This window comes from Musca autumnalis, unplaced genomic scaffold, assembly GCF_047663935.1.
Source record: "Musca autumnalis isolate F117 unplaced genomic scaffold, ASM4766393v1 scaffold_5, whole genome shotgun sequence".
Lineage (NCBI taxonomy): Eukaryota > Metazoa > Arthropoda > Insecta > Diptera > Muscidae > Musca > Musca autumnalis.
The window spans coordinates 105,103,316-105,114,594 of NW_027412088.1; positions in this window are offsets into that span (position 1 = coordinate 105,103,316).

The window sequence follows — 11,279 nt, forward strand, 5'->3', positions numbered from 1 at the left end:
CGACAAACCAACCCTGAACAGGCAAGACGCCTTGGATGAGGATGCTGTGGAGGAGGATACGTCGACGGCCTCCCCCATGTCTCCCTGTACCAGAGCCAATAAATCTCGGCAGAAGAAGGACAGGTATAACTACCGGAGAGCCATCTACTACTGTCGTAGATTTATTGGCAAGGACCCATCCGAGGTGACCCCGTCGGAATTTAGGGAAATTGGCCTGAAGATCAGATTTGTGAGGCGTTTCGAAAAGAAATACCCTCACTTTGAAAGGATCTCCCTGCCAATTGACCAGATCCCGACCCCTGTGGAGGCTGCAGTTTCCAGCTCAGCGGCTGAGAAAAAGGCAACCTCTATGGGGAAAACCACAAAACCAGTGCTGTCAATCTGCTCTAATCCCTTGCGAGCGTCTGTGACGACCGCGGCAGGATTGGACAGGTCGACTCCACTGGCCCCGAAGACTACGGAGCGTAAGGGAAGCACTGGTGTGATCCCTTCCGTTTCGAAGTTGGTGCAGGGTAAAGTGCAGCCACCAGCTAGACAACCGTCAAAGGTACCGCCTATGCCGACTGTCTTGCCAGTGTCTGCCACTGTACCCGCCGGGGTAAAGAAGGGTGTAGATCCAGTAGGGGCGACGAACTTACAGTTGACTGGACAACAGACAACTGTAAGGTCGTCGACACCTACTGGAGCTCATTCTTCTGATGTAAAGAGAGGTACTGGCAGTGGGAGTGGCCATGGGGTTGTAGCGGATGACGGACCATCGACCTCAAAACAGAGCGGATATTCGAAGACATCTGCGCAGGAATGCGTCAAGAGGGTCCGATCTTCTGAGGATCCGCACCCTGTTGCTAAGAGGGCGGTGGATCGTCGTCCGAGCAACCACATGGGAACTCTCTCACAGGGGACGACCGGTCAGGGGAGGTCTGAGGGGGCTCAACCTGGGAAGGCTAGAAAAGCCGACCCAGGTAAGTCATACCCACGGTCTTCCAAGGACAAGGCCCCGATGTCAGTCAACCGGGAAGGCGTGATCGCCCCGGAGAATCTCCGGGTGGCGATAATTGACAAGGCTGATCTGGATGGGAGGATCAGCGATTCGCACTGGATTGCAGTGGAACGCCTGTTGAGAGAGGCTATCACCTCTGATGAGGTTGACGCCAGTAAGACCGGCTTCGGCAGCAGTCATCCAAAGAGGAATCAGAATTCTCTATTGTCAGGATGAGGAGTCAAGAGACTTCCTCGTCCAACTAATAGGGGATTCTGGTAACCTCTGGGAAGGCTGTAAGCTAGCTGCTGTCCCTGTTGAGGAGATTCCCAGGAGGATCGTGGCCACTACGTGGGTGCCGCCTCCTGACTCTGAAGCAGAGGGAGTGGTTAAGATGTTGCGGAAGCAAAACAGAGGTCTTTCGGTAGACGGCTGGAGGCTTTTGAAGCGCTTCAGGGAGAGAGACGGCATGGTGATGCGTTTCACCATAGACAGTGAGAGTGCTGAGTACATCAGAGACTGTGGGGGAGTGCTGTACTTCGGTTCCGGTGGACTTCGGTTCCGGTTCTCGGGGTCACAGTAAGGTTGTTCAGCATCATGGTCTCAAGGTGTTGCAGATTAATCTGCACCACTGTAAGGCCGCAGCTGCTGAACTCCTTCTCTCCCTCACAGACTCTGCTGTGGATATTGCTTTGGTCCAGGAACCCTATTTATATAAAAATAGGGTTTCTGGGCTAAACAATAAGCACTTTTCACTATTTCACGCGAATAATGGAGATAAAGTAAGAACTTGTATTGTAGCTAGAAAAAGTTTAAATCTTATTCAACTCTACAATTACAGTGATGGTGATACGACTGTGGTGAGACTAGACGAGGTTACCGGTAGGGCTTTAGTCTTGGCCTCAGTCTATATGCCGTATGAGGCACCCGACCCACCTAGCGAATTGGTGCGCAAACTTGTGTAGGAGACGGCGGGCAGTTGCAGATTGGTGATGGGCTGTGATGCAAATGCTCACCACTTTCACTGGGGAAGCAGAGATACCAATACGAGGGGTGAGTCCATATTCGATTTTATTTTAGTTAATAATCTGAGAGTATGCAACAGGGGTGACACTGCCACCTTTCATAATAGGGTAAGGGAGGAGGTCTTAGACATCACTCTTACAAATATGGAAGATACTTCCATAATGGACTGGAGAGTATGGAATGAGTGTTCTTTTTCAGATCACAGGGCGATACACTTTCGAGTGCATTATGGAGGTAAAAGGCAACCACCTCATGGGAAATCTACAACTCCCTTGTTTCCCCGAGGTTGTGCGAGTTCCCCGAACCACGTACAACGGAGGAAATAGATGGCCAAGTTGAAGATCTCACGCGTGTCCTCCTGTGTTGCTATGAGAAGCCCTCCCATTAACTTATCCTGGTAGGAGAACACAACCAGTTTGGTGGAATAAGGAGCTGGCTAAGCTTAGGAAAAGTTGTAGGAAAGCATATAATAAAGCCAACAGAACAAAGTCTGATACCGACTGGAACCTCTATAAAGAGAGTTTCAATCGGTATAAGAGTGAAATCAGGAAAGCTAAAAGGGACTCGTGGAAAAGCTTCAGTGAGTCGATAGAAGGGGTTAATGCAGCGGCAAGATTCCGTAAGGTGATCTCGAAGGACCCAAAACCCTTCGGGAGCATCAAACGGGATGACGGTACCTGGACTAACTCCGCTCTGGAGACTTTAGATCTGCTGACAGGAACACACTTCCCTGGGAGTGAGGATGCCAGCTCGAGTGCACCGGGTGTGTATGAAAGCAGGAACCGCACGCCCGAGGAGGTGGCTCTTGTCGACAGATTAATAAGCTATCCCAAAATATCATGGGCGATAAGTACTTTTCCGCCATATAAGTCGCCTGGACCTGATGGTGTCATTCCAGCGATGCTTCAGAATGCACCGGCTGTGCTGATAACCATCCTTCAGAAGATTTTTAAGGCATGTTTACTACTATCGCACATTCCGGCACTATGGAAAGAGGTGACAGTGACCTATATTCCCAAAGCTGGGAAACCAAGTCACTCGCTGCCTAAAGACTATAGGCCGATTAGTCTTTCCTCCTTTCTCTTAAAGACTTTGAAAAGGTTGTTAGACTTAGAAATTAGAACTTTCTTCAGCAGTGACCTTATAAGCAATTCGCAACATGCTTATATTAAAGGTAAATCAACAGAAACAGCGCTACATTGTGTCGTAGGTTATATAGAGAAGAATATGGGGCATTCGAACTTCACCCTGGCTGCCTTTCTAGAATCTCTGGGTGTCCCCTCTATCTTGATAGAATGGATTGATAGCATGCTTAGAAGCAGACTTATCAATTCTAATATTGGGGAGAGCTCTATTAGGAGATCTGTCACCAGGGGCACACCTCAAGGGGGAGTCTTATCCCCCTTGCTCTGGCTACTGGTGATAAATGGGATACTCATGGAATTCGAAAATCTAGGAACAAAGGTAGTTGCCTGTGCGGATGATGTGGTAATCCTGATTAGCGGGAAATTCTTAACCACATTATCTGATTTAATGCAAAGGGCACTTGCTAAACTCTCACGCTGGGCTCACAACAATGGTCTGGGTGTGAATCCGGCTAAGACAGAGCTGGCGCTCTTTACTAGGAAAAGGAAGATCAGCGAGTTCGTACCACCAACACTGGATGGAGTGCAGTTGACTCTCTCTACAGAGGCGAAATACCTGGGTGTTATTCTTGACCATCAGCTTAGATGGAAAAGGAACACAGAGGAGCGCGCTAAAAGGGGTCTAATTGCACTCTATTCTTGCAAGAACTCGATAGGTAAGAGTTGGGGTCTGAGACCAAATGTCGTACATTGGTTGTTCTCGACAGTGGTATGCCCCATTTTGACCTATGGGTGTCTTGTTTGGTGGCAGGCCCTGAATAGTAAGTCAAATCTATCTAGATTAGCTAGTGTGCAAAGATCTGCTTCAGTACTTATTACGGGGGCAATGAAGAGCACCCCTCAAGCAGCACTGAGTGCAATACTGAACATCCAGCCTCTGGATGTTTCTGTTCAGTATCTAGCATCCCGTAGTGCCTTGAGGCTCAAGGAGCTTAATCTATGGCGTCCTTCAGGGTCTGGACATGCTAGCATTTTACATCTTAGCAGTCAGATCGAATTACGTGACGGGGGGACTGTAACAGACTACATCTCGCCTTCGCTGGACTTTGACGCAGCGGAGGTCTATATCCCTGACAGAAGTGAATGGGAGCATGGCAGGCCACTACCCGATAGCCTCTCCATCTTTACTGATGGCTCTAAGATGGTCGAAGGTACTGGTGGGTGGGTGTACTGCGAGGAGCTGAACGTTACACGCTCTTATAAGCTTAATACGAATTGCAGTGTTTTCAAGCGGAGGTCTTTGCAGTATTGAAGGCCTTAGAATTAATAGTAGGACTGACGGACGAAACAGGTAGGGCAGTTACGATCTACGTAGATTGTCAGGCCGCCCTTAAGGCGCTAAGGTCGTACACTATTAAATCTAGGATTGTTCAAAACTGTAGGTCCTTATTAAAAACATGTAATTTACTCGTTAGGCTATGCTGGGTACCAGGGCACTGTAATGTTGAGGGAAACGAGATTGTTGACGAACTAGCAAGACGTGGCTCCCAGTCTTCTAACCTCGTGGTGGAGGACTACGTTAAACCACCGCTTTGTTACTTCCTCGGCAAGCTTAGCCAGTTCTACGCAGAGAAAACCGAAAGGATATGGCAGGACGTACCTGGCTGTAAGGTATCAAAGTCAATCTGGCCGGCAATCTCGAGGCGTAGAACTGCGTCCCTTCTCTCACTTTGCAAGTCGGAGATCAGGACCGCCACAGGGGTCATAACTGGCCACTGTGACATTAGATCTATGACATGCAAGTAGGATGGCAACAGCATTGAGTACTGTAGGCTATGTGAGGATGAGGAGGAAACGGAGACAATTGAGCACCTTCTATGTAAATGTCCTAGACTAACTGTCAAAAGGCATTTATTTTTTGGTGTACATGTGATTGAATCTCTTTCCTACTTCTCTTCTGTCAACCCAAAAATTCTGGTAGCTTTCTGCAAGAGCCTTAAGTGGCTCTGGGGCAGGTCAGTGCAGACTTAATTTGCATCCGTATGTAGTATATCTATATTTACATGTATATACATACATCTATATCTATATTTTCCTTTACTCTGATTTACTCTTCACCCTCCTTTTGACTATTACTAATTACTTTATTTTCTTCCTCCTCCTCTCATCTATTCTGTACATTTCCTTTCCTCCTTCCTATCCAAACCTCCTACCTAACCAACCATCTCCGAACACATAGCATTGGAACCCCCACATCACCAACACTGCTCTTGGCAAACCAAATTAATCTACCTACCATCAATAAACATCATCATTATCATCATGCACACAATCACCATATATTCAAACACAATAACCGGATACATCTAATCATCACAACACAGAAACTTAACTACATCACAACAACCATACCATCAATCACCCACAACCATCAATAAACATCATCATTATCATCATGCACACAATCACCATATATTCAAACACAATAACCGGATACATCTAATCATCACAACACAGAAATTTAACTACATCACAACAACCGCACCATCAATCACCAACAACAACAATAGTCTGGATGATCACAATGGACCTCTAGGTCTCCGAGTGGAGTGGCTGCCGGCATGGCAGTCACGCATCCTAAACCTAACCTAACAAATGAAAAAATAAAAAATGATTTTATCGTTGAGACATCATAATAATAAATTTTGATAGATAACATGGTATAAGTAAAGAGGTAGATTTAAATGAAAAAATCTATAGAACCCTTGTTTTTCTTGAATTCCTAAAACTTCAAAATAAAAGCAACAAGTGGGTTTGTTTACAATGCATTTTTTGAGCATTTTATAAAAAACGCGAAAAATGAATGAAGAGTTAAGTTTTCTCCACATAATCGAGTTGTGAATATGATAAACTGATTGTTTCAATGCAAATCTCACCAATTTCTTCAATACAAATTGTCTAAAAACAATTTTAAAAATCATTGAATTCGATTGTTTTTAAAATTGTTTGGCATATTATTCAAACACCACACACACATACACAGTTTGTTTATATTGTTTTGAAGTTTTAGGCATGCTCGTATGAAAAAATTTAAATTGACACAAAGCTTTGGCTAACCTTTCTTATTAAACCATGATAGATAAAAATTGTGTTCAGTAGTGCGATTCTCTAACACATTTTTTGAGTTACCGACAAAAATCGGTAAAATTAAAACGCAAAATAATGAATGAAAATTTCAAATAAAAGTTGACAACACTCTTGCTATCGGTAGAACTTTTCGACTGCTTTTTATTCGTCGCTAACTTACTGAAAAACATGGGTAATTACCGAAATTATAAGCATTTTAATTTTAACGATAATTGTCGGTAACTCAAAAAATGAGTTAGAGAATCGCACTACAGAACTTGCAAAATATTACTACTTGCAGCAGTTTTTTCCCGTTTAGTGCTAAAAATGCGTTCCCGTATTCCGAAATCTAGCAAGACTTGCACCTCTCTTTAAACAAATGTAGCGCCGAATAACACTCTCTTCTCCTGTTTTCTGCCATACAATTTTGGCCTAGTAGAAACTTGTGCTATGTTTACATTTACGAAATCCACTCAATTTCATCTGTCAAATCCATAGGTTAAACGTCAAATGAAATCCAATGGATTTCAGATGAGATTTCATTTGATGTTTGAGCTATGGAATTGACAGATGAAATCGAGTGGATATCGTAAATGTAAACTTAGCATTGCAGTATGTTCATTGGCATCTAAATACTATAGCTGATACGTTAATTTTGACATTTCTGCTGGAGTTTTTGCAATTTCTGTAATTTTTCCGTTCCCGTATTTTTTAAGAAATTTGTATGAGGAACAATTTTTGACAATTCACTCTGTTTTGCAACATTACCATTAAAAAGTACGGGAACACAATGAAAAATAGCATTGTAATGCCAAGTTTACACTTGCGCTCTAAAATCCACTGGATTTCACGAAATCCTGAAATACATCCCGGTGTTTACACTTATTTTTTTTGTTGATTTCAAACATATCACAATGATCAAGGTAGATGCATATGCGCAGCTGATCGAACATGAATTTTCAAAACAAGTTGTTGTAAATTGAATTAGTCATCAAAAATATATACTACAATATATAACTTTACAACTTTATTTCGAAAATTATCGTAAAATTATCTATATATCGTATTAATTGTGTATAGTAATAACAAATGAAATAATAAAAAATTATTTTATCGTTGAGACATCATAATAATAAATTTTGATAGATAAAAGTTGTGTTCAGAACTTGCAGCAGTTTTCCCGTTTAGTGCTAAAAATGCGTTCCCGTACTCCGAAGTTTAGCAAGACTTGCACTTCTCTTTAAACAAAAACAGCGCCGAATAACACCCTATTCTCCTGTTTTTGCCGTACAATTTTGGCATAGTAGAAACTAGCAACATGTTCATTATCATCTAAATACGATAGCTGATACGTTGATTTGCTGCAGTTTTTGCAATTTCCGTAATTTTTTCGTTCCATTATTTGTTAAGAAATTTGTATGGGGAATCAATTTTTGACAATTTGCTCTTTTTTCTAACATTACCATTAAAAAACGTACAATAACACACTGAAAAATAGCATTGTGACAAAGTAATTTAATATTTTTTTCACATTGTTTACAAATTTTGATACTAATGTTTGGTTTACATTCGGCGTCGTTTCGTGATTTCGAAGGCGTTTCGTAATTTCGCGCGGAATCAAGCAAAATTTATCATGATTTCGCATACAAAAATGAAATCATCTCATTTCGTGATTTCAGCGAAATCAACATCGAAATCACAGTACACATGATATACAACCCTGTTTTTGCCTAAAAAAGTACCAAAAGTTGCAACAATTTTCACGTATCACAATAAACAAGGTAGATGGTCAATTGCTGCCACAAAAAATTTTAGTATCAAAATTTGTAAACTATGTGAAAAAATATTAAATTATTTTGTTATAATGCTATTTGTCATTGTGTTCCCGTACTTTTTTAATGGTAATGTTAGAAAAAAGAGCAAATTGTCAAAAATTGCTTCCCCATACAAATTTCTTAAAAAATACGGGAAGGGAAAAATGTCGGAAATTGCAAAAACTCCAGCATAAATGTCAAAATCAACGTATCAGATTAGATGCCAATGAACATGCTTGCTGCTAGTTTCTACTAGGCCAAAATTGTACGGCAGAAAACAGGAGAAGAAGGTGTTATTCGGCGCTATTTTTGTTTAAAGAGAAGTGCAAGCCTTGCTAGATTTCGAAGTACGGGAACGCATTTTTAGCACTAAACGGGAAAAATACTGCAGGTACTAATATTGTGCAGTTTTTGTGCACAACTTTTATCTATCATAATTTATTATTATGATATCCTAACGATAAAATCATTTTTTTTTTATTTTTTCCTTTGTTAGTACTATACACAATTAATACTATATATAGATAATTTTACGATCATTTTCCAAATAAAGTTGTAAAGTTCTATATTGTCGTATATTTTTGATGATTAATTCAATGTACAACAACTTGTTTTGAAAATCCATGTTCGATCAGCTTCGCATATGCATCTACCTTGATCATTGTGATATGTTTGAAACATGGCAGAACTACCAGGTAGTGGTATCGCACCAGCTGATCGAACATGAAAAGTCAAATCCCTTTATAAAAAAATTATTTTTGTTGTAATTTCCCCAACAACATAAAGAAAGTTTTGACATAACATATTCAAAATTTTACGATGCCACTACCTGGGAAATTGTGCCATGGTTTGAAATCAACAAAAAATAAGTGTAAACTCCGGGGTGTATTTCAGGATTTCGTGAAATACAGTGGATTTTGGAGCTCAAGTGTAAACTTGGCATAAAATTTTTTGCTTCTTCAATTGACCATCTACCTTGTTTATTGTGATACGTGAAAAGTGTTGCAACTTTTGGTACTTTTTCAGGCAATAACGTCAAATGAAAACTCATCTGAAATCGATTGGATTTCATTTGACGTTTGCGCAATGGAATTGACAGTTAAAATCGAGTGGATTTCGTAAATGTAAACATAGGCTAATTTAAAATTTTTCACATTGCTTAAAAATTTTGATACTAATAGGGTTTTTATATTAGCACAAAAATGCAGTTTTAGAGCTGTTGCGTCATTAATTTGCTAAAACAGGCAACATTTTTCGTCATTTACCATAGAAAAATAAATGACGATAGCTACGTCATTTATTCTAAGCAACGCACGAAAACACCATACTATTAAAAAAACTTGCAAAAATTATGTTTTTTGTTTTTGAATTAATTCAAATTAGTTGATAATCATTTGTGTTGTGACATTTACATATATTTTTCCGAATAAAAATTATCGTGTACGTGTGTCTGTGTTATTGCGTGCATGTGTATGTGTAAACAAATGACGTCATTTTTTCTAGGATTTCGTAAAACGAAATCATATAATGTGCTAGTATAAAAAGGCTTTAAAATAGTTTGTTGCAGCAATTGACCATCTACCTTGCTTATTGTGATACGTGAAAAGTGTTGCAACCATTGTTTAATTAAAAAGATTAGCTAAAGCTATCAGTCAGTTTAATTTTTTCTTTCGAGTGTTCCTAAAACTTCAAAATTATACATATACACAAAATGTGTATGTGTGTGTGCTGTTTGAAAAATATGTCAAACAATTTTAAAAGCAATCGAATTCAATGATTTTTAAAATTGTTTTTAGAACATTTGCATTGAAGAAATTCTTCAGCTTGGCATTGAAACAATCATTTCATCTTTTCCACAATTCGATTATGTGGAGAAACTTTGACACTTCACTCATTTTTCGCGTTTTTTATAAAATGCTCAAAAAATGTATTGTAAACAAACCCACTTGTTGCTTTTGTGTTTAGTAATTTTGACGTTTTAAGAATTCAGGAAAAAACAGGGTTCTATAATTTGGTTTCATCTAGATCTACCTCTTTACTTATACCATGGTTGCAACTTTTGGTACTTTTTTAGGCAAAAACAGGGTTCTATATAATGTGTACTGTGATTTCGATGTTGATTTCGCTGAAATCACGAAATGAGATGATTTCATTTTTGTATGCGAAATCTTGATAAATTTTGCTTGATTCCGCTCGAAATCACGAAACGCCTTCGAAATCCCGAAACGACGCCGAATGTAAACCAAACATTATTAAAAATAAAAAAGTTTACGGCAAATATGGAATCGAATCAGACATCCAATGGACAAAAGAAATTTAAATCATGCTTCAAAACATCTTTCAATCCTTCTAAAGGAATTGAAAAACAACGAAGTGGGGGATTATTTGAAAAATCTTAATTTCAGAGTTTCTACAAATAGTGATTACAGTTTATGGCGAGCTACTAAATATTTAAAGAAAACACCAATCACAAAAACGCACCTTTAAAGGATAATAATGGGCATTGGTGCAGGAATGATGTATTCAAATTAACTTGAATACACATTCCAACGAAGACGTGGAAGAAGTTGAAAAGTTTCTTGAAACTCTTTTACAAATGGATTTACAAATCTCATATATTTCATCAAGTGACATTAAAGAGGAAATACGTAAACTTAACAAGTGAGCCAAGGCTATAGTCGGGTCGGGGCCGACTATGTGATACCCTACACCACTAGCACAAAGCTTTTGACTAATAAAATTCAAAATATTAAAATTGAGATGGCTTAGCGCCTTTGCTCTGAATGTCTTTATTAACACAGGTCAATTTTTTTGAAACGCATTTAAGTGTATCGACAGTACAACCCAAATAAAAAATGGAAAAGTGGGATGTATGCCAACCATCAATAGGCTTCTTTCTCCGTTAGACCCCCATCAACCCCCAAAATTTCGTGAGGATCCGATCAAAATTTCGTAGTGTGATTACACAAAAATGGAAAAAAGGATGCATTACCGACTATTGCGATATCTCTGTTGTTTGACCACCTATGACAACATACTTCACATCGTTGTAAAGGTGATATTTTCTACTTTCCTTGTCAGGTTTTGCTTTTGATATACCTCCTACAGAAGAGAGATATTAACTTTGAAATAAAACGATGATCTTTTTTCCAAATTTTTTTTCACATTCCGACCCCTGAATAATATCCGACCATTATCAAAAATCAAAAGTTTTCTCCTCTGTGGGACCCCCAATAACACCCAAAATTT